This window comes from Arvicanthis niloticus, chromosome 6 (assembly GCF_011762505.2).
Source record: "Arvicanthis niloticus isolate mArvNil1 chromosome 6, mArvNil1.pat.X, whole genome shotgun sequence".
NCBI lineage: Eukaryota > Metazoa > Chordata > Mammalia > Rodentia > Muridae > Arvicanthis > Arvicanthis niloticus.
In genome coordinates, this window is record NC_047663.1 from 12615033 (window position 1) to 12639345 (window position 24313).

The 24313-nt window shown below is 44.2% G+C and overlaps 3 long non-coding RNA genes across 3 annotated transcripts in view; 1 reads left to right on the forward strand and 2 right to left on the reverse strand.

Annotated features, from left to right (window-relative positions):
* Positions 1-202: 202 nt before the first annotated feature.
* LOC143442506 (uncharacterized) lies at positions 203-6205 on the reverse strand. Its single transcript, XR_013110743.1, has 3 exons — positions 5956-6205; positions 2291-2364; positions 203-900 (listed from the first exon to the last, which is right to left on the reverse strand). It is a non-coding gene; the product is annotated as an uncharacterized LOC143442506 (long non-coding RNA).
* A 2381-nt stretch (positions 6206-8586) lies between these two features.
* Positions 8587-15574, forward strand: LOC143442625 (uncharacterized). The gene is made up of 3 exons (XR_013110960.1): positions 8587-8999; positions 13365-14375; positions 15107-15574. It is a non-coding gene; the product is annotated as an uncharacterized LOC143442625 (long non-coding RNA).
* LOC143442626 (uncharacterized) overlaps positions 14241-24313 on the reverse strand; it is a 28475-nt gene continuing 18402 nt past the window's right edge. The window contains exons 2-3 of the long non-coding RNA XR_013110961.1: positions 15942-16083; positions 14241-14369 (exon numbers count right to left, since the gene is read on the reverse strand). This is a non-coding gene — a long non-coding RNA (uncharacterized LOC143442626). The remainder of the gene's footprint in view (positions 14370-15941; positions 16084-24313) is intronic.

Here is a 24313-nt window from a genome sequence, read left to right on the forward strand (position 1 = left end):
AGCCTCTCTTGTGTGTTTTCTTTTGGCAAACAACAATGTCTAGGAAAGAAGAGAATCAAGATGGTACCAGGGTTGGTTTCTAACAGATCCTATGGAAATTCATGCTATAGATGCCACACTCGGCAGCACGGTGAATAGACATTCCTGAATAAGGGATTCTAAACTTAAGTATAATTTGGAAACTGAGCCTAGAGAATGGGCTCATGACTTTGATCACAGAACTCAGGAGTCAGAAGCAGGCAGATCTCTGAGCTTGGGCACAGCCTGACTACATAGTGAGTTCCAGACCAGCTGGGACAATGTAGTGAGACCTTATCTCAAAAATAATAATGAAAACATTAAATAACCATGGATTAAACATAGGTGTATCTCTCTCTGTGTCTCTCTCTCTCTGTGTCTCTGTCTCTCTGTCTCTCTCTGTGTGTCTGTCTCTGTCTGTCTGTCTGTCTGTCTGTCTGTCTCTCTCTCTCTCTCTCTCTCTCTCTCTCTCTCTGTGTGTGTGTGTGTGTGTGTGTGTGTGTGATTTCCCAGAGGGGCACCTATCAGTCATCATCTGTGAAGAATCTAAGAAAAGATAAAATTTCATGAAATACATTTGTGATAATCGCTAGAAAGTAAAACAGAGTTTGTCCTACTTTGAGATTTCTTATGGAAAAGAAGAATGCACACCACTCCTAGTACCAGTTTTTCATAAGGTGTTCATTTTTTATGATCCCTTTAGCGGAAAGTGCCCCCAAACTGGGGTGAATTATTTTCAGCCATGATGAACGTTTCACGATGTGATTAAATCACTTTAATCCATGCTTTCTATTGCCTCCTCCATACAGGAAAATTAAAACGTGTCAAAATCATTCTGTGTTTAAAATGGGCTTAACAGCTGATTCCACCAACAGAATAATTCTAGAAAAGAAGGAAAGTCAAATATATGGATTATGTATCTAAGCAATGCAAGAAGAAACCCAGCTGGTTCCTCACGTGTTAGACATAGAGACATAGCAGAAGACTAACACATGTAGCTGGGACAACAGAAGAAGTGCCAGGATTGGGATCAAGGGAAAAGTACATATGTGGCAGAGGAAAGCCATTTGCTGAACTCAGAAGCGAAAGCATATTTTTTTTCTCTTTGTCAACTCAGGACTATGTGCACACTAGACAAGAACTCTAGAACTGAGCCACATCCCCAGGCTTTGAACTCAAACGCTGAAGTGCGGAGTCAGTGAGATTGGTCAGTGGGAAAGGGCAATTAGCATCCAAGCACAAAGACCTCAGTTTGATCCCCAGCATCCACAGGGTGGAAAGAGAGGCCTCACTCCTGCTCGTTGTCCTCTGACCTCTACATGATCTGGAACACACATGTCCTGCCCCCACACGATAAATAAATAAAAATTTAATTAAAATATACTATATGAGCACAAATAGGGGTTGAAAGAACAACCGGATAATTTAATGAATAAGTGATAAGAGTTTTGCCCTCCACACAAATGAATAATGTAATTTATTATTTGTATTTATTTTTTAAGATTTATTTATTTATTTATTTATTTTTATGTATACAAGTATACTGTTGTTCTTTTCAGGCACACCAGAAGAGGGCATTGGATCCCATTGCAGATTGTTGTAGCTTTTATGAATAACATAATCTTGTTATTTCTATTTATTTTTTAAGATGTATTTATTTATTTAGAGTACGCTGTTGCTGTCTTCAGAAACACCAGAAATGGGCATCAGATCCCATTGCAGATTGTATGAATAACATAATTTTATTTTTTCTATTTATTTTTTAAGATTTATTTATTTATTTATTTATTTAATGTATATGAGTACGCTGTCACTCTCTTCAGACACACCAGAAGAGGGCATCAGATCCCATTACAGAGGGTTGTGAGCCACCACGTGGCTGCTGGGAATTAAACTCAGGAGCTCTGAAAAAGCAGTCAGTGCTCTTAACCACTAAGCCATCTCTCCAGCCCCATTATTTTTATTTTTAAAAGCCTAGAGGACAATTTTATTAGTATGTAAAACAAAAACACCTAGGGCAGGCAATAAATCCCCAGCTACAAACCTTGGCAGCTGCCCAAAGGAGAAAATGGAGGAAGAGGGGAGCTAAACCTTTCAAGCTGGCCTGGGGGTCATACTCAGGGTGGATAAGCAGCCACTCGACAGAAAGTAAAGAGATTAGAAGAGAAAAAAAAAATGAGTCTTTGGGAGAGACATGAGGAAAGTGTTAGGGAAGCCCCAGGTGTCAAAGAAAGCATGCTTACAAAAAAGGGAGAAGAAGAAGTGAACTCACACTTTTCTGTGTACTTCACAAGACCAAGTAGATTTTTCGGATCTTCATAGGATGCAGTTCAGTACGCTCCTAGGCTAAGGTCAGGGATTCAGAGAAGAAAAGGTACAGTAACTCACTAAAGGATTAATTATTCTGCCTACTTCCTTAGCCTGGATTAATGACACCTCCCTGTGCTGTCCCTCTTCCTAGAAGTGGTCTCCTGACCAGGTGATTGGTCCAGTCCAATCAGAATGGTAGGTCTCCAGCCAGGCCAGAGGAGACCAGGTAGTCTCCTGACCAGAGGGAGGTTTCCTCTCAGCAGGCCCTTACTGCTATCCTAATATTGACCCTGTGAAGGTGTAATAGTAAAACCACTTGGGAATCAGAGCAGAGCCTTCCAAGTACTTTTGGCATCTTTGGCCTCCTCCAAGGCTGTCAAGAGGCATGAGACCATTTGGGGCTTTTAGCCTGGAGAAAAGCTGGTTACTTAATCAGCCCAACATGTAATTTGTTTGTTACTGATGATGGCAGAATTGTTTTGTTTTGTTTTGTTAACAGAACACAGTGCTTTTGCATGAGTGGACCCCTTATTTGTTTCTCACAGATTATCTTGTGTAGGAGGAATGAAGATCTGATTATTCCCATTGGTAGACTGGTTATTTTATCAACTGAACAGCTGGACCATTCTGGGAACTGGATGAGGCCCCAGGGAACTGATGGCAACAAAGTAACTCTGGCCCTCACAGAGTCTAATGGGGAAGGCAGATGTCCAGTGAGTTACTGCAAGTCTCAGAAGATTACAACACCATACAAAGAGGTCTACAGACAAGGAAACAGGACTCCAGGGGGTTAGTGATTTACAAGGTGCAATAAGATAGATGGTTTACAGCTACAGTTGCTTTAGTGCATAGGTATGTACAAGCGTGCATGCATGCATGCATGTGGGTTCATGTGCAGTCCAGAGGTCAGTGTCAAGTGTCTCCCTCCACCACTCTCCACCTTAATGTTCCAAGCAGGGTCTCTCACTGACCCTGGTTCTCACCAATTCTGCTAGAATGGCTGGTCTACAGATTCCAGGGATCTGCCTTGTCTCTGCCTCTCCAGCACTAGAATTACAGCCACTGCACCTGGCTTCTTGTCTGGGTTATGGAAATCAAATTTAGACCTCATAATTCTGAGGCAAGTATTTTACTGACGGAACCATCTCCCCTACCCTGCTATCTTTAGAGAGCAGTTAGAAAGATAGCAGTAGTGACAGACCTGACATCTGGTTATCGTGATATCTGGAGGGTTATCGGAAGTCAGAAGGTAGAGAGCTTAGACACACTGCTGAGCTGCAGTGGGAAAGCGAGCTAGATGCCTCCCGAGGTAGATGTATCCAGTGAGATTCAGACGAAAGGGTTCAGGTGGCCCTTTGTCACATACAGATGCATTAATATCAGAGCTGAAGGCATGAACTTTGGGTCAGATAGACCCTTCATGGCAAGTCTCTTGTGACTGCCACCACCCATCAGTCTTTATGAGCCAAGTTTTTTGTGGGGAGGACAAGTGACTTAATCTCTCTGAGCACCGGGTCCTTCATTTTCACACAAGGGAACAATAGTACCCACCTCAGATGCTGGCTATGGAATTTAGTAAAGGGAGGCATGCAATCTGGTTTGCTTATTGTCTGATGCACAAAGCACCACATCCTTTAGATGAATGTTGGTTTTCAAGGATTTCCACATTTGTGAAGTATTATCATTATCAATACAGCTGAAGAGGCTAGCCTCTCCCCCGTCTTTCTGAGGCTGCCCCCGAGAGCCACATGGACATGGGATTGCTGTGGTGAGGTTCAGACAGATGTTGTTTCTTACTGTGGCCAAGGAGATAATGAGAATAACTTCCGTGCCAGGAGAATGCTTGGACCAAATGTTCTCAAGAGTCCTGTCCAACTCTTAAATTCCATGTGAATAAGAAAAGCCAAATGGTTGGATTGTAGCAATCAGGAAGCTTCTGTTCCTTTGGGGCAGCAGGAAAAGGTCACAGAGCTACAGCCATGAAATTGGTTCTTTCTAGAAGCATGCTCCTCCCAGCCCCAACCTATCTTGTTATTTACAGCCACAGAAGAGTCCTTTGTTCATGTACCCTTCCCTGTAGAAATCTGGGAACATGTTCTAAAATTCCAGAATGTGCAAAGATCGGGGGCAGGGGGGCATTTGTATCTTTCCCCCTCCCCTCCAAAAAAGAACTTTTCATAGAGATACCCACAAGGACTTTAAAATTTATCATGATATTTATGATATTAGATTATATAATAATAATTTGAAAACTGTGTTTTGTAGTACTTGGTTTTCATCCAGTTCTGTTTCAGATGTTAGTTTTGTTAGAACCCCCCTCCCCCCGTGTGAAAAACAGCAAGACCTTGTTCTGTGGAGATTAGTTTTTCAGATCAAATTAGTTTTCAGATTGCACCATCTTGTGGTAGAATCTGGAAAATATTTCTTATTTTTAGCACAGCCAGGGATTTGCCTCTGAGGAAAGTGAAGCAAGAAATGTCTGTCTCCCTGGTATTTGATCCTGGCTTCTTGAGAGATGGCAGCTTGAATTGCATTCAGATCTAACCAGGAACCAGTTCCCTTTACTGAGCTCCAAATGCCCCTTCTGAAGAGCCTCTGCTGGTTTAGCTCAGATATAGGCTCATCCTCTAGGAAGAAGACCTTACAGGAACCTTCAACAACCATTGTCACTAGGCACATCAGTCATTTTCTTATAGTTATTTGAACACATTCAAAATGGCTTCTGTGACTTCTGTGGCTTCTGTGGCAGAGGACAGAAGGAAGTGTGAGACCAAGACCCAGGAACTGAAATCTCTAGTCTACTCACTATAAAGGAAGATTAATCAAAAATATATGCAAATTGGAAGGTGTGGTGAAAAGATAGTGCCATGGTTAAGAGCATCCACTACCCTAGCAGGGAACCTAAGTTTGGTTCCAAGCACTTGTATGGTGATTTACCACCGTCTCTAATTCCAGGCCCATGGGGTCTGACATCTTCTTTTGACCTCCTTAGCCACCCTGGCATGCATGTGATGCATAGACACACATGAATGCAAGCACCCATCCACATAAGATAAATCAAATTTAAGATTTTAAAAAGAATAAATGCAAATGATTCACCTTAGAAGAAGTCTTCCATGTATCCTCTCAAGTTGTTGTGGGATAACTCCTTCAGAGAACACACAGACTATCAGAGCCAAATAGAAAGTCTTTATAGACAGCCAGCTGCACAGGAAACATGCCCAAATTATTCAGCCCCAAGTCTTACCACACCTGAGTCTTTAAGTGCACACACAAAAACATATTCTGAGGTGACACACTTCAGTTACCAACGGTTAGCAAGAAGCAGAAGAACAGAAGCTGAAAAGCAAGGCTAGCAGCATATTGAGGGATTTTTTTTTCCAGCTGTATCCTGGAACTATTGACTTAGCCTTTGTTTGGCCTGAATGGGCTTCAAATATGGTGTCAGTTGTGCTAAGATCTGGAGGTCTAAGGTCTGGAGGCCTGTTACTCCGTTTAGAGCTCAAGCCCCTAAGTAGAAACCTTTTCTCTTATTTTCTGATAACAAAATACCTCTAAAGCATGCAAGTTTATTTAAGCCCCAGCTCTGCAAGCTGGGAAATATGATAGCATAGCTATAGCACCTACCCAGCATCCAGTGAGGGTCTTCCTGTTACATCAGAACAAGTCCAAGGACATCACACAAGAGCATTGGAGATTCTGGAGATTGGAGAATGCTTTAGCATTCTAGAGAGAGCTTAATATAACAAAGTCAGATTCCTAAAATAGCCCAAAGGGTCAACATCTCAATATTGTTGCACCAGAAACCAGGCATCCAACTTGTGAAACCTGGGGATACATAGACATTACAAATGAATCAGCAAGATACCTTTGTGCACCCTCTTTCATCTCTCCAAAGAAAAGATTAACTGACCTCTTAACCTGTCTCTCTGATCCCCCAACACACACACACACACACACACACACACACACACACACACACCCTCCCCCAACCCCCAGCCATCTCTGACACCAAGCATAAGCACCTTTTGAGACATTCTAGATGACCTAACACTCATTCTCACGGTGTAGAGGTGTAGAGCAGACTGGCCTTGAACTCACAGAGATCAACCTACCACTACCACATGCTGGGATTAAAGGTGTTTTCCACAATACCTGTCCTTCCACCCACTTCTTAACCTAAGTCCATATCCAGGTAAGACAGAGGCAAAGCAGGACGGACCTAGGCTAATGAGTTTCTTCCTATACTCAAAGAATCCAGATGAATCCTCCATTCCAGAGAGTTCTTGAGCAAAATGGAGGAAAAAGAAGGCAGGTGTGATAAGAATAATATTGCTGAATCCTCCTGTGCCCCTTGCACTTGTTGAAATGGTCTCTGAGAGGGACAATAGCTTCCATACCCCAGGCTCCTGCATGTATGCTTGAAATATTCTCTGTAACTCCTTGTCCTAAGATTGGCCAATACCCTAACTCTGTGACAGGGAGAAAAGAAAACAGCAAACCGTTCGTTAAGGATGTTCCAAACACCGCACTCATTTCCAACAGAAGTTACTATTGTCTGTCCCACCGTATTAAAAATGTCCATGCAGGAATGAGAAACAGGAGGGTCATCCACAGAGACCCCTCTGCTCTGACTGTGGAGTTTTGATGAGGAGCCCATGAATCCACAAATGCCTCATCAGGAATCCTTAGTCATTTCTGCCATGCAAACATGAGGACCTGGTTTGATTCTCAGAAACCACATTCAAAACAAAAAGCAAAAAACCAAAACAAAAACCTTAGTGATTGCAATCCAAGGGAGACAGAGACAGCTGACCTCTAGGGCTAACTGACCAGTCAACCTTGCTGAATAGGTGAGCTCCAGACCAGTAAGAAACCCTGATCAAAAAAAAAAAAAAAAAAAAAAAAAAAAAAAAAACAAACAAACAAAAAAAAAAAAAAAAAAAAAAAAAAAAGGGTTCCTGAAGGTAACACCTAAGGTTGACTCTCTGGCATGTATACACACACACACACACACACACACACACACACACACCCTATCTGTTCCAAGCTTCAATGGCCAAGAAATACTTTTGTTAAGATGCCTAAAAAGCATCTCAAGCCATCCCTGCCCTGTGGACCACATTATGGAAAAACTTGCTCTCGAAACAACTGAAGAGATTTTTATGGTTGATTTGAACCATGTCCCAGAGACAGGTCTCAGCACAGAAACCAATGCATGGGAATGCAGAAAGCACACTGCTGTTCCAACAGGCCCATGAGATGCTGAGGACCCGTCTGCATCTCACCACTTAATGGCCGTCAATGACCACTACCCAGGCTGCATGAAAGATCATAAAGCTTGTGGCAGAGTAGAAGTGAAAGAGAGAAAGAAAGAAAGAAAGAAAGAAAGAAAGAAAGAAAGAAAGAAAGAAAGAAAGAAAGAAAGAAAGAAAGAAAGAAAGGAGGGACAGAGGGAGGGAGGGAGGGAGGGAGGGAGGGAGGGAGGGAGGGAGGGAGGGAGGGAGGGGAGGAGGGAGGGGAGGAGGGAGGGGAGGAGGGAGGGAAGTGAGCTCCTTACAGGTCCTTTAGTTAGTAAGTGGTGTTTAAAGAGCTGAATTCTGACAATTCCCACCAGTTTTTACGTGACTCCTGCCCTACACATTTCTCTTCTAACAAGGATTGAACCTTCTTCTTTCTCTCTTCCATAAGACAAAAACACGTGGGCTGGGTGGCTTTCAAGGACCCCTCCAGTGTAAGGCTCTTTAGAACTCATGAGTAAGAAAGGCACTAGAGTCTCCTCTTGGCTGTCTCTCTTAGAATTTTAAATTTGTTAAGAATCTTCTTGTATAACTTCTCTTCCTACTGTTTATTCCTGAGTTTTTGTCACATGGCATTATCTCCTGGCTTGGTGGGAAAGAGAGAGGGGGGGGGCAGTTGGGAGAAATAATAATCTTTTTGTGGACTCACAAATGGGTTTCTGTGTGAAAGCCACTAAGTGCTAAACATACCTCCCTGGAGAAATTCATTAGCATGGCCTCAGAAGAGTAGCTGATTGTAGTCCATCACAAGCTGGCTCCACTTCTCCTTCCATGAGACCCTTGTCTCCCACAGAGAGTTTCTCTGCAAGAATCTGTCTCCCTTTAGTTTGCTATTTCAAGGGGAACACAGATGAAGCATCATGCCCAATTCGCTGTAGGGATGCCATGCCAAAAATGGATGTGTCCTTCCCTAGTGTTGGGAGTTACTGACTAGCAAATAATTCAGAAGTAACATCAGTTGTGTTGGCTGCAATTGGCCAAATACTCCCAGTTCTCCTTAAAATTGGCCATCGGGTTTCTTTTTATTCTAATCCTTTTAAACAGTGTGTGTGTGTGTGTGTGTGTGTGTGTGTGTGTGTGTTTACATGTGAGTGTAGTGTCGAGAATGGTCAGAGAAAGAGGTCAGATCCCCTGGAGCTGGAGTAATTTGTGGTGCTGAGCTTCCCCAGTGGGTTCTGAAGACTGAACTCAGGTCCTCTGGAAGAGCAGCAAGTGCCTTAACCACTAAGCTGTGGATGAGAGTTGTTAAGGGTTGAACTTGTCTCTCTGGAGGAATTCCTACAGAGGCTACAGAGGCAAGATACAGGACCATGGAAGCCATAAAAGAGGCTATAAATGTCAGAGGACCATGAAGGCAAGATGCTGCACCAGGTATGAACATCTCTCCTGACTACTTTTAGTCCAACATTAGCTGCTAATATTAACTCTTAGAGCATACATTACACACCACACAATAGCTTTATCTATACATAGATGATAGATAGATACATAGAAACATAGATACATACATACATAGATACACAGAATCATAGATAAATAGATACATGGATGATAGATAAGTAGATAGATGATGCATCGATAGATACATACATACATCATATATACATAGATACATAGATGATAGATACAGATAAGTAAATAAATGATAGATACATAGATGATAGAGAGATGATAGAAAGAAAGAAAGAAAGATAGATAGATAGATAGATAGATAGATAGATAGATAGATAGATAGATAGATAGATAGAGTGAATGACTGCCAATGAATTAAAGAGGCCTCAGCAGAGCTCATAGATACTTTACTGGAGATAGAGACAGATGCTGACAGAAACATGGAGAGCTACTGCAGTAGTTAGATATTAGGTAGGAGGCCACTGGAAGTATACAGGACAAACTGAAGGGTCATAAAGTTAAGAAAGGCCTTTGAGCTGACCTGAGATTACAGAAGCAGTAGACAGTTCCATGGAGACCATAAAGGTGAAGCACACGGTCAGAAGTGCAGCACCAGGTCTGGACAGACCAACGGATGGATGGTCAGGGAGTCTCGAGGAGGCTTCATCAGCAGTGGAGACTAAGTGGAAGCCTTAGGGACCCTTTAGAGTCCTCTGCTTGTCAGTGTCTTGACACACACATCTGGTGTCACACTGAGAGTTGGTGGGAACTGTGACCATCTCAGGTTTCCTGTGTTTCATTCTGTCTCTTTCTTAGTACAAACGCCCTGGTGTCAGCCGCTGAGTGTTAAAGAATAAATTCAGGTACAAAGGATGTCTCCTTTCCAGGGGACACTTGCTATCAACACCGGATCCAGATGTTTTGTTGTGTTTACAAGAGTGAAAACACTTCAGGCAAGGAGAAATACTGCCCTCTACAGGGCATCTGAATTTCCACATTTTCTATGTGCTTACTAACCAGCACAGCACATTTATTTTAAGCAGATTTTTTTTTTCTTTTCTTCTTTTGTTTAATTCATAAAACTGGCAATGCAGCAATGCTCTATCTACTATGGCATATATGTGTAAATGTGTGTGTGTATGCACACGTGTGTGTGTGCTGGAGGTGGTCGAGTGTAGGCACACACACACACACACACACACACACACACACACGAGTCTGTGTGCAGGCCAGAGGCCCACACTAGGTGCTGTTTTTTTCCCCAGGTTCACTTTGTTTGCTTGCTGTCTGTCTAATATTTATTTAACCTTATGTGTATATGTGGGTGCCTGAGTGTTTCTCTGTGTAGCACATGTGTTCAGGAGCCCATGGAGGTTAGCGGAGGAGTCAGATCCCTGGAAATGGAGCTGCAGATGTCGGTGAGCTGCCATGTGGGTGCTGGGAATCATACCTGGCTCCTTTGCAAGAGCACCAAGTGCTCAGAATCTCCAAGCCATCTCTTCATCTCACCTTGTGTTCTAAGTGATGGAGTCTCTCACTGGCCAGGAACTAGCCAAGCAGGCTAGATTCACTGACTCTTAGACCCCAGGGACCCACCGATCTCTGCCTCAGCAGCCCTGAATGTACTTCCTCCATGATGAGGAAGGAGGTGAGCATGTCCAGACCCGCCGTGTCTATTCCGTGTCCCTCTAGAGATGCTAGCCGGAGCATTTACAAACCACATAGATACAAGGTGTAAGACTGGAAAGGGGGAAGTCAAATTACCCCTACTCAAAGGTTGTATGACTCCGCATCTGAAGAATCGCCCAACAGTGTTTCAGAACTGCAGAGTTAGTAAGCAAAATCATTAAAATCACAAGGTTAAAAAAAAATCAACACACAAAAATCAAAGACTTTTCAACAACCCAGAAATGAGCAGGACCATCGGCCTAAGGCTGGCATCACCCGGAATTGGGCTGGGCCCTCCCTCTTTGATCACTAACTGAGAATGCCTTGCAGTTGCATCTCATGGGGGCATTTCCCCAACTGAGGTTTATCCCTCTCTGATAACTCTAGCTTGTGTCAAGTTGACACAAAACCAGCCAGTACAGTTAGATGGCTGATCTAAGCAAACACTTCTCAAAAGACAAAAGCAATATTGACCAATCCTAATGGCTATAGTAGGCCCAAGCATGGAAAACATGGCACTGGCAGGCCCTGTCCTTTTCCCTTCTCTCTCCCTTGCTAAAAACCACTAGATTATATTCCTATAGCTAGCCCCCAAGGTCTAGTCCCTTATTTGGCCACTTCCTCCTCCTGAGGCTGACCAGAGTCAGACAAATCTCCTTTGTGCTGAGAACTTGGTCTCTGCACGACCTGTGCTGACTCCAGTTCTTTCACAACCAATATATGAAGACGTGTTCGATACCTGTGGCTGTTTTAGCTGCCATGACAAATGCCTGGCAGAAATACCTTAAGGAAGGGACGTTTCGCACGGGCTCCTAGTTTCAAAAGGCTCAACCAACATGGCAAGGAAGGGGAAGGGCAAGCTAGAGCAGTTCTTGTGACTAGCCAAGAAGCATCTCCTAATTTTGTTCTAGAAGGTAGAAACCTCTTCAAGGGCAACTAATTAGTCATTGATGGGCAGTGCCGTCCCTGGGCTGGTGGTTCTGGGTTCCATAAGAAAGCAGGTTGAAGAAGCTACGATGAGCAAGCCAGTAAACAGTGTCTCTCCATAGCCTCCACATCAGCTCCTGGCTCCAGGTTCCTTCTCAGTTTAAAAGAAGAACAGCAGAACAATAACAGTTCTCTTCTTTCTTTCCTCTCATCACCTCTGAGGCCTGAGCTCATGAAAAGGCACTACCCTCCTTAGTTATAACCTCTTGGTTATCTCTCTGTGTAACAGCTCACAAAGACAACAGCAAGTGTCTCACGAGTCTCCTGGGTGATTCTGAATGTAGTCATGGTGATAATGAAGACTTACCGTCATGCTGGCTGCGGAGGGAGGCAAGTTGAGACTACACTAAGAGCCCATCTCACTATTTATAATAAATAAAGTATAAATGCTGCTATTAATATAGAGAAATAGGAACCCCTGTGTATGGCTGACAGGAGTGTAAAACAATACAGATACTGTGGGAAACCATACCTGGGGCCCCAAAACACATAAGTTAGAAATATCATTTAATCTAGCTATCTAATTCCTCAGTATATATCTGAAAGAAATGAATTCAGAATTCAGAAGGGATGCCTATTTCCTTATATTTATTTTGACCCTATTTATATTAACCAAGATTTGTAATTAGCCTAGGTGATATTAAAATTTTTAGTTTATTTTTTAAAAAATAGTGTTTTCCATAATAAATAATAATTCAGTCAAGAGGGAGGATGAAGTCCTGTCATTTGTAGGGGGATTGGTAGAGCTGAGAGACATTACATTAAGATTAGACACATACAAAAGTATCTGGTATGTACCACTTGTTCCTCTCAAATATCACATAACAGAATGAGAAACGTCCCCCACAGACGCACATGTTTGAGCACTTAGTCCCCACCTGGTGGTGCTGTCTGCACAGGTTATAAAGGCTTCAGGGGGTGGAGCCTTGCTGGAGGAAGTCAGTCACTAGGGGTGGGGCTTGAACCTCTATAGCCCACCCCCACTTCCTGTTTGTTCTTTGCTTCTTGAGTGTGGATACAGTGTGTCCAGGCTCCTGCCCCTGTCTCCATGCCTCCTCTGCCTGCTGCCACATCCTTTGCTGCAGCAGTGTCCTCATGAAACAGTGAGCCAAAATAAACACTTTCTCCCTTCCGTTGTTTTTGTCAGGATATAGATGTCATTACAGCAACAGGAAAGCTCGCTAAAACGTGAAGATACTAACATGTTTTTAAAAGAAGGGAAAGGGACCAGGAGATGGAGAACAAAGAGGGAGGGGGAGAGAGAGTAGGAGAAACATGAGTGTGCATGGTTAGCGAATGGTATGTAGAGCATGCTGTGTGATGAATTCGACGAATGTGTATGACTAATATATGTCAGTAATCAGAATTTTTAAAAAGATGATAATGATCAGAGAACCCCATAGATAGTAGGGAGGTGAGCCGGTAAGCATGAGTGTTGGGAACCAGGGGTGGCCATTGCATTGAAAGGGATGTCAGTGCTTTGGGTACGTATGCAGAAGACAACATAGCAAAATGCTTGGGATAAGGTTTATAAAGGGATTTGAAGGCAATGTTTCATTGTGTGACAGTTAACTTTTTAATTTTTTAATTAATTAATAAGTGTTGTGAGATGGAGGGCGTGCACATATCGCTGTGACATAGGTGTGGATGTCAGACAACTTTCAAGGGTCTGTTCTCTCCTGCCACTAGGGGCGCCAGAGATCATCAGGCTTACGTGTCAAGTACTGTTTGCTGCTGAGCCATCTCACAAAGATTCATCTGATGGGACGGGACGTAGAGATGCCAAGGAGTATATCTGTGAGAGAGTTTCCAAACAGGATTGACACGTGGAATGATAGCTGAGAGAGAAAGACCCTCTCTGGAAATGGACAGCACTACCCAGCAGGGACGGATGTAGAAGAGGAAGATGTCAACCAGCGTGTGAAGGCGCCGTTCTTCCTGAGGGAGTGCAAGCTACATAGCTTGTGCCACCATTATAAAAACCAGTCCAAAAGATCCCCTTAACTGTGTGTCCTGTCTGCCAATAAGCAAAGACATCCTGGGCCCTCCCCACACCATAATATTCCACCCAAGCATGTGAGGCAACGTGGCAGGCTGGACCCCCTGAAACAGTGACCCAAAATAAAAGGAAGGAGCCTTTGTTTCTCCAAGTATTTGGCCACAGCAAAGAGAAAAGGAACTAATGCATGTAAGACCACCAGTTTCAAACCAAAGAAGAGAGATACACAAGTGGGAGGGTCTCTGATGAGGTGAGTCCTCCATTCAAGTTTAATGGAGTTGTGCAAAAAAAAAAAAAAAAAAAAGTCAGCCATGAAATATGACATCACTTCTCTAAGTTCTAGTCTAAAAAAACAAAACAACAACAACAAAAACCCATATGATGTCTGTTACATCATTAGTACATCTTATCCTTCCTGCTATAAACTTCAAATGACTTGTTCTCCGCTAGCTTCAAAACTGAGGCTTGGAAAACCCACCTGACATGAAGCATTCTTTACAAGGTGGTATTGATTCAAAATGATAACCCCAGGGACTGGAGAGATGTCTCGGTGTTTGTAAGAACATGCTGCTTCCCTTGTGCACCCGAGTTTGACTCCCAGCATCCACATCGGCTGAATTAAAAACCACCTGCAACTCCAGCTCCGGGCCTCTGTGGACACCTGTACTCACACACACATACCGACACAGAGACATCTGCGAGTAAGTAAAAAAATAAAGATAAATTAAAAATCCACAATAAATAGATAAGATAGATAAGTAGACAGGCAGGATAGGATTCGTAGATAAGAGCTGTAACCCTAGTTCTGCATACTTTGGAGTCTTCCAGCCCGTCCTATGAATTTCATGCTTGCTAGTACCCACATATGCATGAGGTGCTTCTCTGAAGATCACTTAGTGATGTACCAACATCTTACTGAAATCAACTCGGATGCCACAGACACTCTTGGGCCCTGACATCCAACTTTCCTTGTTAGAAAAATGAGCCAGTCCCATCACCCTATCTCATTCAAGGAGGAACCTGCAATAATCACATAGCCACGCGGTGGCGCTCCTGCTCTATCCCAGTGAACCAGGTTTCCTGGTGAAAAGATCGGATTGGGAGATATGTTTGCAGGGGTTTGAAAGTTAGCAATGAACACGCAGCTGCAGAAGCGTGCAATTTAAGCCATGAAGATTGCTGAGGGCCAGAAGACGCAAGTTTACAGTCTCTGTGGTCTAGAAAAGTACCCGTTCAGACGCGTTCTTCCTTGCATGAGCTACAAGAAGTCCCACAAAATTCCTCCAGGGAAAAGGGAAACCCCTGGACCAGCAGGAAAGGGGCGGGGGGAGGAGGGGGAGGGTTGTCCTTGATGAAGCTTGGCTATCTCATTTCTCTAATTCTCCCTACAATAAAAGACAGCTGTGCCTTGCTGTGTTTTATTCCATTGCAGATCGTCAAAGTTGCTCTAAGGACTGAGGTCGTCCAAACCCAAGATGCAGCCTGCTTACTGCGTGTTTTTGCACACCGGACATGACTCAGGCTGCGCCCAGGATGTCTGCTGCCCACAATCCTTGGGGGACAGGATCTGTCTGTGCCTCTGTGCAGCCATTTGGTTTATCTGCTGGCGGTCAGAACTATACCCTGTCATTAAGCCCTGAACTTAGCCACAGGTCCCAAAACGCCTTAATTCATGGGTTTCTCTGAGTCATGTGATTCCTGTAAGCAAGGTTTACAATGCCTTCAGGTTTTTACATTTCTGCTTTTAATGAGGAAACAGACGCAGCTATATGGAGTAATGTCAACATCAGAGTTAGAAGCCATGGCTTCTGGGGCTGAGGGCGTGGCTTAGTAGGTGAAGTACTTGCTGCTCCTCATGCCCACCTTAGTTTGGATTTCCCAGTACCCAGTACCCGTGTAACCTGGGCATTGTGGCATGGCCCTGTGACCATGGTTCTTGGGGGTGGGGGTGTTAGGGTGGGGGTGTTAGGGTGGGGTACAGATAAGAGGATCCCTGAATTTTACTAACCAGCCAGTTTGGTTGGAACAGTGACTTTCCCGCTCAGTTTCAAATACTAAGGTGGACTCAGGCATCCTGCTACATCAGTAATAAAGGAACATCTTGGAAAAGTCAGAGCCAGAGGTCAGGGAGGACCAGAGCAAATGTGTGTTCTGGATACGATAGGACCACTGCACTGGTGAAGTCACAGCTGCTATGGTTGCCTGTACAAGACCTGCACAAGACCAAGCCAGTCAGCATTCCAACATGGAGGGACTCACAAGCCTACCTGAGGAGTTATTGGCAGTAGATGGCTTCTGGGGGAGGCAGAATCCGTTTTCTTTAAGGGTGTGGCCCCTGATAGGTTGCCTGAGTTCCAGTGGATTGCCCATACCCATGAGTACGTGGGCAGCGCTAACTGTAATCAATCGCTAAAAACAAGAAGTTGGGAAGAGTTAGGAGAAGGAGTGAAGGGTGATCAGAACATACTGTATGCATGTATGAATTCTCAAAAAAGTAATAAAAATGTTGTGATTTTTAAAGGTAGGGAGGATTAAAGGTTAAAAGAAACACACTCAGTGTCAAGCACTGGCCTTCAAGGGCACACACACACACCACACACACACAAATGCATACACACACATACATATGCATATACTCATGTGCACACACACAGAGCGTGTGTGTGTGTGTGTGTGTGTGTGTGTGTGTGTGTGTGTGCATGGGGCCAGCTCTGGAGCTCTGGTTGTCTCCTGAAGATAGCTGGGTATGTGGTGGAGGAGAGTGTTGGCAGGGGCAAGACTTGATCTTGTGAAAGAGTAGGGTTGTTTTCTATAATAGCTATACCTATCGTGACTTTAAGTGAAGCTGCAGGCCTCTGGGCCTATTAACACTTGTTGCTAACAGAGATAATGAGGTAAAGGATTTATTGCTAGAACTCCCTTCTCTGGCAGGGCAGCCAGGAGCCCCTTACTGACTTGGCTGGTTAACTCTTTGTGAACCAGAAAAGAAATAAGGAGTCCGCCACACAGAAAATACACACATCGGATGAATGGAAATGGCTATGTCACCTTTTATTTATTGCTTTTAAGCTTTTAATAGCTTTAGACATGCATTCATACACACACACACACACACACACACACACACACACACTGGCTGGGCCCATCCGTCTTATCAACTCCACAACTGTTCATTCATTCTTACATGCATACACATACTATCCTATGTACATACAAACAAACAGACATACATTTGGATGGATTTATGGATGGATAAATGGAGGGGGAAGAATCCTGCAAGCCAAACTATCTAACAAATTTATTTCTTTTCTCTGGCCTTTTTATACCTTCTTAGACAAAGTTCTTTAGGAAATTACCCCAGAGACAAATGTTACATAAAGGGGAGTTACAGAAGGATGTTGATACTAGGTTCAAAGCAGTGTTTCATTCTCAATTTGTTGTAAGTTCAAAGCAACAGTTTTTTCACAGCCTTGCCTTATCATAGTGCACACCTGTGGCTTTACCCTTGGACCTAAATGTGTTTCCTTGAACACAGATTTGTCCTGTCTATTTCCCTTTTAGTGTGATTACAAAGGTTCAGTGTATTTCTTCTTACGCAGCCTTTACTTTCTACATGAGGAGTGGTTGTATTCTATTCTTGATTCTAACTTTATTACATATTTCTAGCAAAGCATCTAAAACCATCTCTTAAAACTTTCTTCCTAAAGTTATTCGACTCCAAATCACGAATTCTATAGAATCATTAATTCATCTGAACAGCATTAATTCATGAAAATTAATCTTTATGTTGATCTGCAGGAAATCTGATCAGTAGGGTAGGCTAATGCCCAAAGATTATTACATTAATTTATATACCTTCTTAATCAAAAAAGTTCTTTAGAAAATTACCTCAGAGATAAAACATTACATAAGTGGGAGTTACAGAAGGCATATCAGCTGCAAGAAGCAATCCTGAGATGAAATCTCCTTGGGAACTTTCTTCATAGCGCTCACCCATCGCAGATCCTGCGAAAGTGGTGGGCCATCTCCAGAAAGGCCACCTGCTAGCCTTAGCCTATCCTAGAAGTCTCCTGACATATGGGTATGCACACGTGCACACACACATACACACATGTACACAGGTATATGTACATGGGTACCCACATACATACACACATGCACACATGTGTGCGCACACATACATATGCATATGTACAAACATATACAAACATATACAGAGCATATACATGTATGCACACACAATACATGTATATCACACACATATACATATGCATACACACACACATACAAGTTGACTCACACTCAGAGATGCCAACTTTCCTGCATTTCTGACAAGCAAGCAAGCTTCTTCCCTTTACACGGTCCCTACTTCTCTCCACCCATTCATTTAGTCACACTGACCCACATCTGTGCCACGGCATTACACTCAGTGCCAGAAACTCATGACATTGTCAAAGACTGGGAGAAACTGAAGTACCGCCTGCCTGCTGCACCATAAACTGACTTCAAACAGACAGTCTCCCTTTCAGAGATAAGGTTCCAGACAGTAGAAAAAACATCCTATGCAAACCTCTAGAAAAATAAACAAGTTGGCTTTTTTTTGTCAACATAATTTTCAAATATACAGGAATAGAAATACAGTAAATTCTGCAGAATACTCTCCAATTTAATGTCTTTGGAATGGCGTGGATTGTAAGTTCCTTAGTCTCTGCTTGGCCTTGGATTAGGCTGTGGACCTGTATCAGTCAGTTTTACAATGCTATAAGAAAATACCCCAGACTAGTTTATATTTTTTTAAAGAGGTCCCCTTATTGTAATACTAAAGGTTCAAGGGGATACGTGCATTAGCTCAACTCTAGATAAGACCATCTTGGCTACATCACATCATGGTGAAAGACAATGGCAGGTGCTTATATAGGACTGAGCCAGGACATCATAGACAAGCCAGAGAGAGGCTGAGAAGGTCGAGGCTTAGACTTTTAGCATCACCCCTTCTTGAGAACTATGAGTCCTATGGGAAATCCTTTCTGAAGACACACCCCCGAGTGGGCCTAAGGATTTTTCAGCCATTCATTAAAGACCCCACCACTTTCCTCATTGCTTGCCACACTGATTGGCCGAGCCTCAAAGTACATAGACACTTGGGGGCTAAGCCACACTCAACATACAGGATCACCTTGAAGCTCACACTAAGCAGTCTCTCAGGGAACAGTTAGAATTAGTTGCATTGTTAGTTTGTGTAGAGCATCCTAAGGGTTGACAGGTGCCATGCCCTCAGATACCTTTGCGATCCTGAGATTGTGGAGCTGAGAGTACTTTAAGCAGTACTTACAATGGGCCTTTCCCTCCTTTCAGATCACATGGGCATCTCCATCCCAGGCCACCTTGGGTCCTCTTCTAACTGGTTCACCATCAGCATCAACAGATGCCGTGTACTCTGAGTCTTTTAGAGGCCATTTAGTCCCCTGGGCCTCTGAAAACAATTTGACTAATAAATATTCCAGAATACTTGCTTAATCCACGCATCCCCAGGACAATGCCATTGTCCTGTGTTACTCACTCTCTTCTCTGCCATGATAAAAGAAAGTCCCGACTCTCTTGGGAGAGCACATCCATCATCTCGTCTATCTATCCAAGGCAAAGCCAGCTTTGTAACTTGACTGAATTGTCTCATGCCGCCCTGGATGTCTTAGGGGAAAATAGGAAAAGCCAAACAGTACAAAGGCAGAGTCTAATCTTATCAAAGTTGACCCCGTGTGGCAGGAATTGTTTGTGGATAAGGCTCCAAACTGTAGCCTTTTCCTGTCTCATCTCAGAAAAAAATACACTAACTTAGAAGCAGACACTTTTTGGAGCCGAGTGACCATCTCTGCCAGGCAAGTTCTCCTGATTTCCCAAGAGGCTTTAGGCTCATCTTGTGGCATTACTTTGTGGCTCCCTGAAGATCTCATATCAGGAAAACCTTAGTTTTCCCTTAAATAATTTACAAAGACAACAAGACTTGGTAGAATAAGACACTGGGGGCAGAAATTTATCTTTGGTCAATGAGATGATTAATGTGGACTTTTAATTTGATAGAAGTAGAATCACTCACGAGACAAAAGTCTAGGCTTGCCTTTGAGAAGCTCTCTGGGCCAAGTGTGCTGAGGTGGGTACACTCGCCCTGATTTTAGGCAACATCATCCTGTGGGCTGGGGTCCTGCAGTAAAAAGGAGAAAGCTAGCTGAGTATTCTCATTTTTGACTCTCAACTTCCAGGCTGGAGATGCCGAATGACCAGTTGCTTCCTCAGAATCCTGCTGCCATAACTCACTCACCAGGACTGAGAGCATCCTCCAACTGTGAGCCAAGACAAATTCTTCCTTCCATAAACGGCTTCTTGTCTGGTATTTTATGATAGTAATGTGAACAGTAACTAAGACTGTCAAATGTGATCTCTAAATCTCCAACCAGTTCATCCTACATGATTCAGGGTGACAGATGAAAATGTCCCGTGGAAACCTATATAAAACTTCACTGAGCTTTGATGTTCATCTCAATTTATTAGGACAGACAATCAGTACATCTTCCAGAGGGGAAACCCCCCATCTTTGCATCATCGGATACTCTTCTCCTCCTCATGGAAATGATGAGAAAGATTACAGAGATCTTTTAGCTTAAGATTATGCGTGTCAACTGCAACTCTCTGCATAAGTTAGCCCTTCCTTCCTATAACAAAATACTTGAGTCTGGTTAATTTTATCTTTAAAAAAAAAGAAAAAGAAAAGAAAACAAGCAACCCCAAACAAAGATCATTAAACATATGGGACCAATAACAAGATCTAGAGATAACCCTACCCACATACTTGCTTCTAAAACTCAGGATTCACATAGTTAAAAGAGATTGGTTGACATTTTAAGGAGACGAAATACAGCTGATTTGATTGGCTTGAGTCCTGTTAGATGAAGCAGAGGACGCATCCCTTAAGAGTTGGCTCTGCTCGCCTCCTCTGGGAAGCCATCCTGGCCATCACTCGCTCGGCCTGGTTTGCAAGGGTGTTCCTCTTCGAGTCTTTGACACCAGTGACACGGGGGCAGAGCTTAGTGACCCCATGAACACAGGACAAAGAACCATGAAGGTCTTCTCATTAGCACAAAGCCCTAAACAGCTGAGAGTTGTAGGAATTAAGGATTTGAAAGAATTGCCCACAGAATCCACATCAGAGTCTTCCCTACATCCCATGGTTCAATGGCCACCTCTCCCAACACCTGTGTGTAAAAAGCCTTCACTCTTCCCCTGGGGGAGAAGACCAGGAGGGCTGAACTTGCTCTTCTGTATCTGTCATCTCAAGCTATTTGAAATGTCCTTGGCTGGGCCACATGAGCACAGAGGACCTCCCATCCCTGTTGTTATCACGAGGATGATATGACCTATCTGAGCAGCTCCGAGTGTCTGCCAACAGACCCCACACTTTCGACTTCCTGTATTCATTGTGCTCACTCCGAACAGCACCTTTTAAAGTTGGCTTTACTCTTCCCATTCCACAGAGGAAAAGACGGAGACCTTGAGGGATTTAATTCCTATTCAACATTGCCCAGCAATCAGAAGTGGACCCCACTGTTGTGTTTTACAAAGAGATAAGGAGAAGGAATGTGTTTGGTGGAGGTGCAGTAAGGTGTTGGGGAAGGAGATGCCTCTACAGGTTCATGCTGAGGCATCTTTCCCCCTGAGGTACCAGCCACACACAGTAAAGTATAGAATAGAGTTTATTCGGGGCATGGGGAGGAGAGCCAAGAGGGTGGGAAAGGGAGAGGGAAGAGAGGGAGAGGGGAGAGGGAGAGGGAGAGGGAGAGGGAGAGGGAGAGGGAGAGGGAGAGGGAGAGGGAGAGGGAGAGGGAGAGGGAGAGGGAGAGGGAGAGGGAGAGGGAGAGGGAGAGGGAGAGGGAGAGGGAGAGGGAGAGGGAGAGGGAGAGGGAGAGGGGGGAGAGGGAGAGGGAACAGAGGGAGAACTGTGGGGCGGAGCCTAGACTAAATGCCAACACCCGACCCCCTCCCAAAGCCCCTGTGGCTTCTGCTACCAACCTCCACTGCTGCCCTTTCCGAACAGACTAGCTAAAAGGTGAAATTTCAGCAAAGGAGGAAGAGGTGTTACAGAGAGTCAAGATGTTCTGAATAATCTTCTTTAAATGAATTCTCTTGAAAAGCATTAGGAAGGATGGACCTTAGAGTCGGGGTGACGCTGGTGATGCCATTTCATCTGTGTCATGCTGCAGATGGTGGACTCGGGCTGGGAATGAATTCACCAAAGACAGAGGAATGAGGAAGTAGTTTATTAGATGTGCTAACACACCACTGCAGGGGAGAATTTGGGGGCCGTGTCTACACAGCATTCAGAGGGGCTGCTTTTATGAGAGGGGAGCTTCTAGAGGGACATTCAGGAGGTGTTTCAATGTCACAGTGTCCTGTGATAGTTGCATCTGGGGCTTTTCGTGGTTAGTGTTGGCCTGGCCTCAAGACAATGACAGTGTTGTCCTGAGTCAGAAACGGCTCAGCACAACTGAACTGGTGTCCCATATTTTGCAGCTAGGGCTTGTGTGTGACAAACACTCTGAGGAGACAATGGCCCTGCTTGGGACAGCAGTGACCTTGCTCTCAGCTCTGCCTGCTCCAAGGCAAGCCAGCTTGTTCTCTGACTAGAATAGTTAAGCACAGCGCCCCCTCACCCCTCATCCCCAGAACACTGTCAACCGGTTAAATCATATTATAAAAAGGCAGTATGTTTATCTGAAGCATGAGAAACTGCCTGAGTTATCTGTTGCTGTGTATCAAATCACTCGGACATTTCGTTAGACAGCGCGTGTGTTCATCACCTCACAGCTTCTAAGGGCAAGGATTCTGGATTAGTTTACCTAGATGCCTCTGGCTCAGGGCTTCTCATGAGGCCCAAGCTGTCAGCCGGGGATCCTGTCATCGGGCCCAGATCCATTTCTGAGCTCATGCACAGGATGCTGGAAGGAGGTGTTAGTCCCTGCCACTTGGGCCTCTCCATAGGTTGCTCATGACTTGGCAATGGCTGCAAGCCGTATATTCTCTGTCCAAATTTGTGTAACTGTCAAAGTACAGAGAAGAGACACAAAGGTGTCTAGTGGGAGGCAGCTGTCACATGAGGCCATCTCGTAGGCTGGCTACGGCTGCTCTGTCCATGGAAAAATTAACAAGGAACTGTTTTCTGTGAATGTGGAAGTGCTGTTCAGCATATGCCCCGTGATATTGAGATGTTGGGAAGCTGAAAGGCTACAGGGCAAGATCGCTCAGTTGGTAAAGTGTGAGCCTGAGGTTCTGAGCTCACTCCTTAGAACATGTAAAAAGTCCCAGTGTGGTGTGCTTGTAATCTCAGCACTGAGAAGTCAAGGACAGGCAGGTCCCTTTGGATCAGGACCTACATTAGAGCTCATGCCAGGGAGAGAGACCTTGTCTCAAAAAACAAACAAACAACAACCAAAAAAACCCATGGTGGATAGCTCCTAGGAACAAATGATAATTAAAGTTGACCTCTGACCTCCACAGGCACATGTACACATATACACATGCATCCCCACACATAAGGGTTCTTTCTCTCTCTCTGTCTGTCTCTCGCTGTCTCTGTCTGTCTGTCTGTCTGTCTGTCTGTCTGTCTCTCTCTCTCTGTGTGTGTGTGTGTGTGTGTGTGTGTGTGTGTGTGTGTGTGTGTGTGTAATGAGAGTTTTAGTTTCCTTTTAAAACCCAGTTATATGATTCTGGTTTTGTTTTAATCCCAGGCATGGAATATGGTGTTAGTTGTTAGAAAAAGTCCGACCGCAGTTCAGAACAGACCACTCCAGACCACGGTTCCAAGGGGGAGGAGGTTTATTCAGGAGATAGGGCAAAGGTGGGGAGAAGAAGGTGGAAAGATAAGAGAGCGAGTCAGGGGGTCCTGCCTGTTTTATGTGGGCGGTGACATAGTATCATCTCCCAGGTAAAGGTGAGGTAGCCAGGTGGATTCTGGGAGTGTGCGGCTGTTGCCTTGGCAACGATGTGGGGGTCACCTAGATGTGATGTCACTGGGTTCGGAGCCTGATACCAACATATGTTGGAGCCTGATACCAACATATGGCGCTGATTCAGTTTGTCCACAGCCATTAATTAGGATTATCTTGTGGTGAGGGGTGTGATTTTTGCAAGTTGCAGATAGTTTAATTCTGGGGACTCTAGAGAGGGTATACATGAGAGAGCCCTGAGAGGGCCTGTGGCAGTGGCAGTGGCTGTCCCTGTGGCTGCCCTTGCAAATGCTGCCTCATTGTGCTTGCTATCACTGGACTGCTGGATATTCTGACGATGAAGACTGGACTTGTCCCTAGAAATCTGATGACCTTAATCAGCAGGAAGTAGCCTACCGAGGTCCTTGCCCTACTTCCACTCTGCCCTTCCTTCTCTCCTGCCTAGTGTTGGTGAACTGGGAAGGTAGTGGAATAAGGATTGGAAACATAGTAGATGTATAAGAACCCAATAAAATAATAGAACGAATACACTAACTGTGGAGGGGGGGCGGTGTTTGTATATGCTTGGCCCAGAGAGTGGCACTATTAGGAGGTGTGGCCTAACCCACCACTGACCAGAAATAGGGGGAAAAGAAGGTTAATAG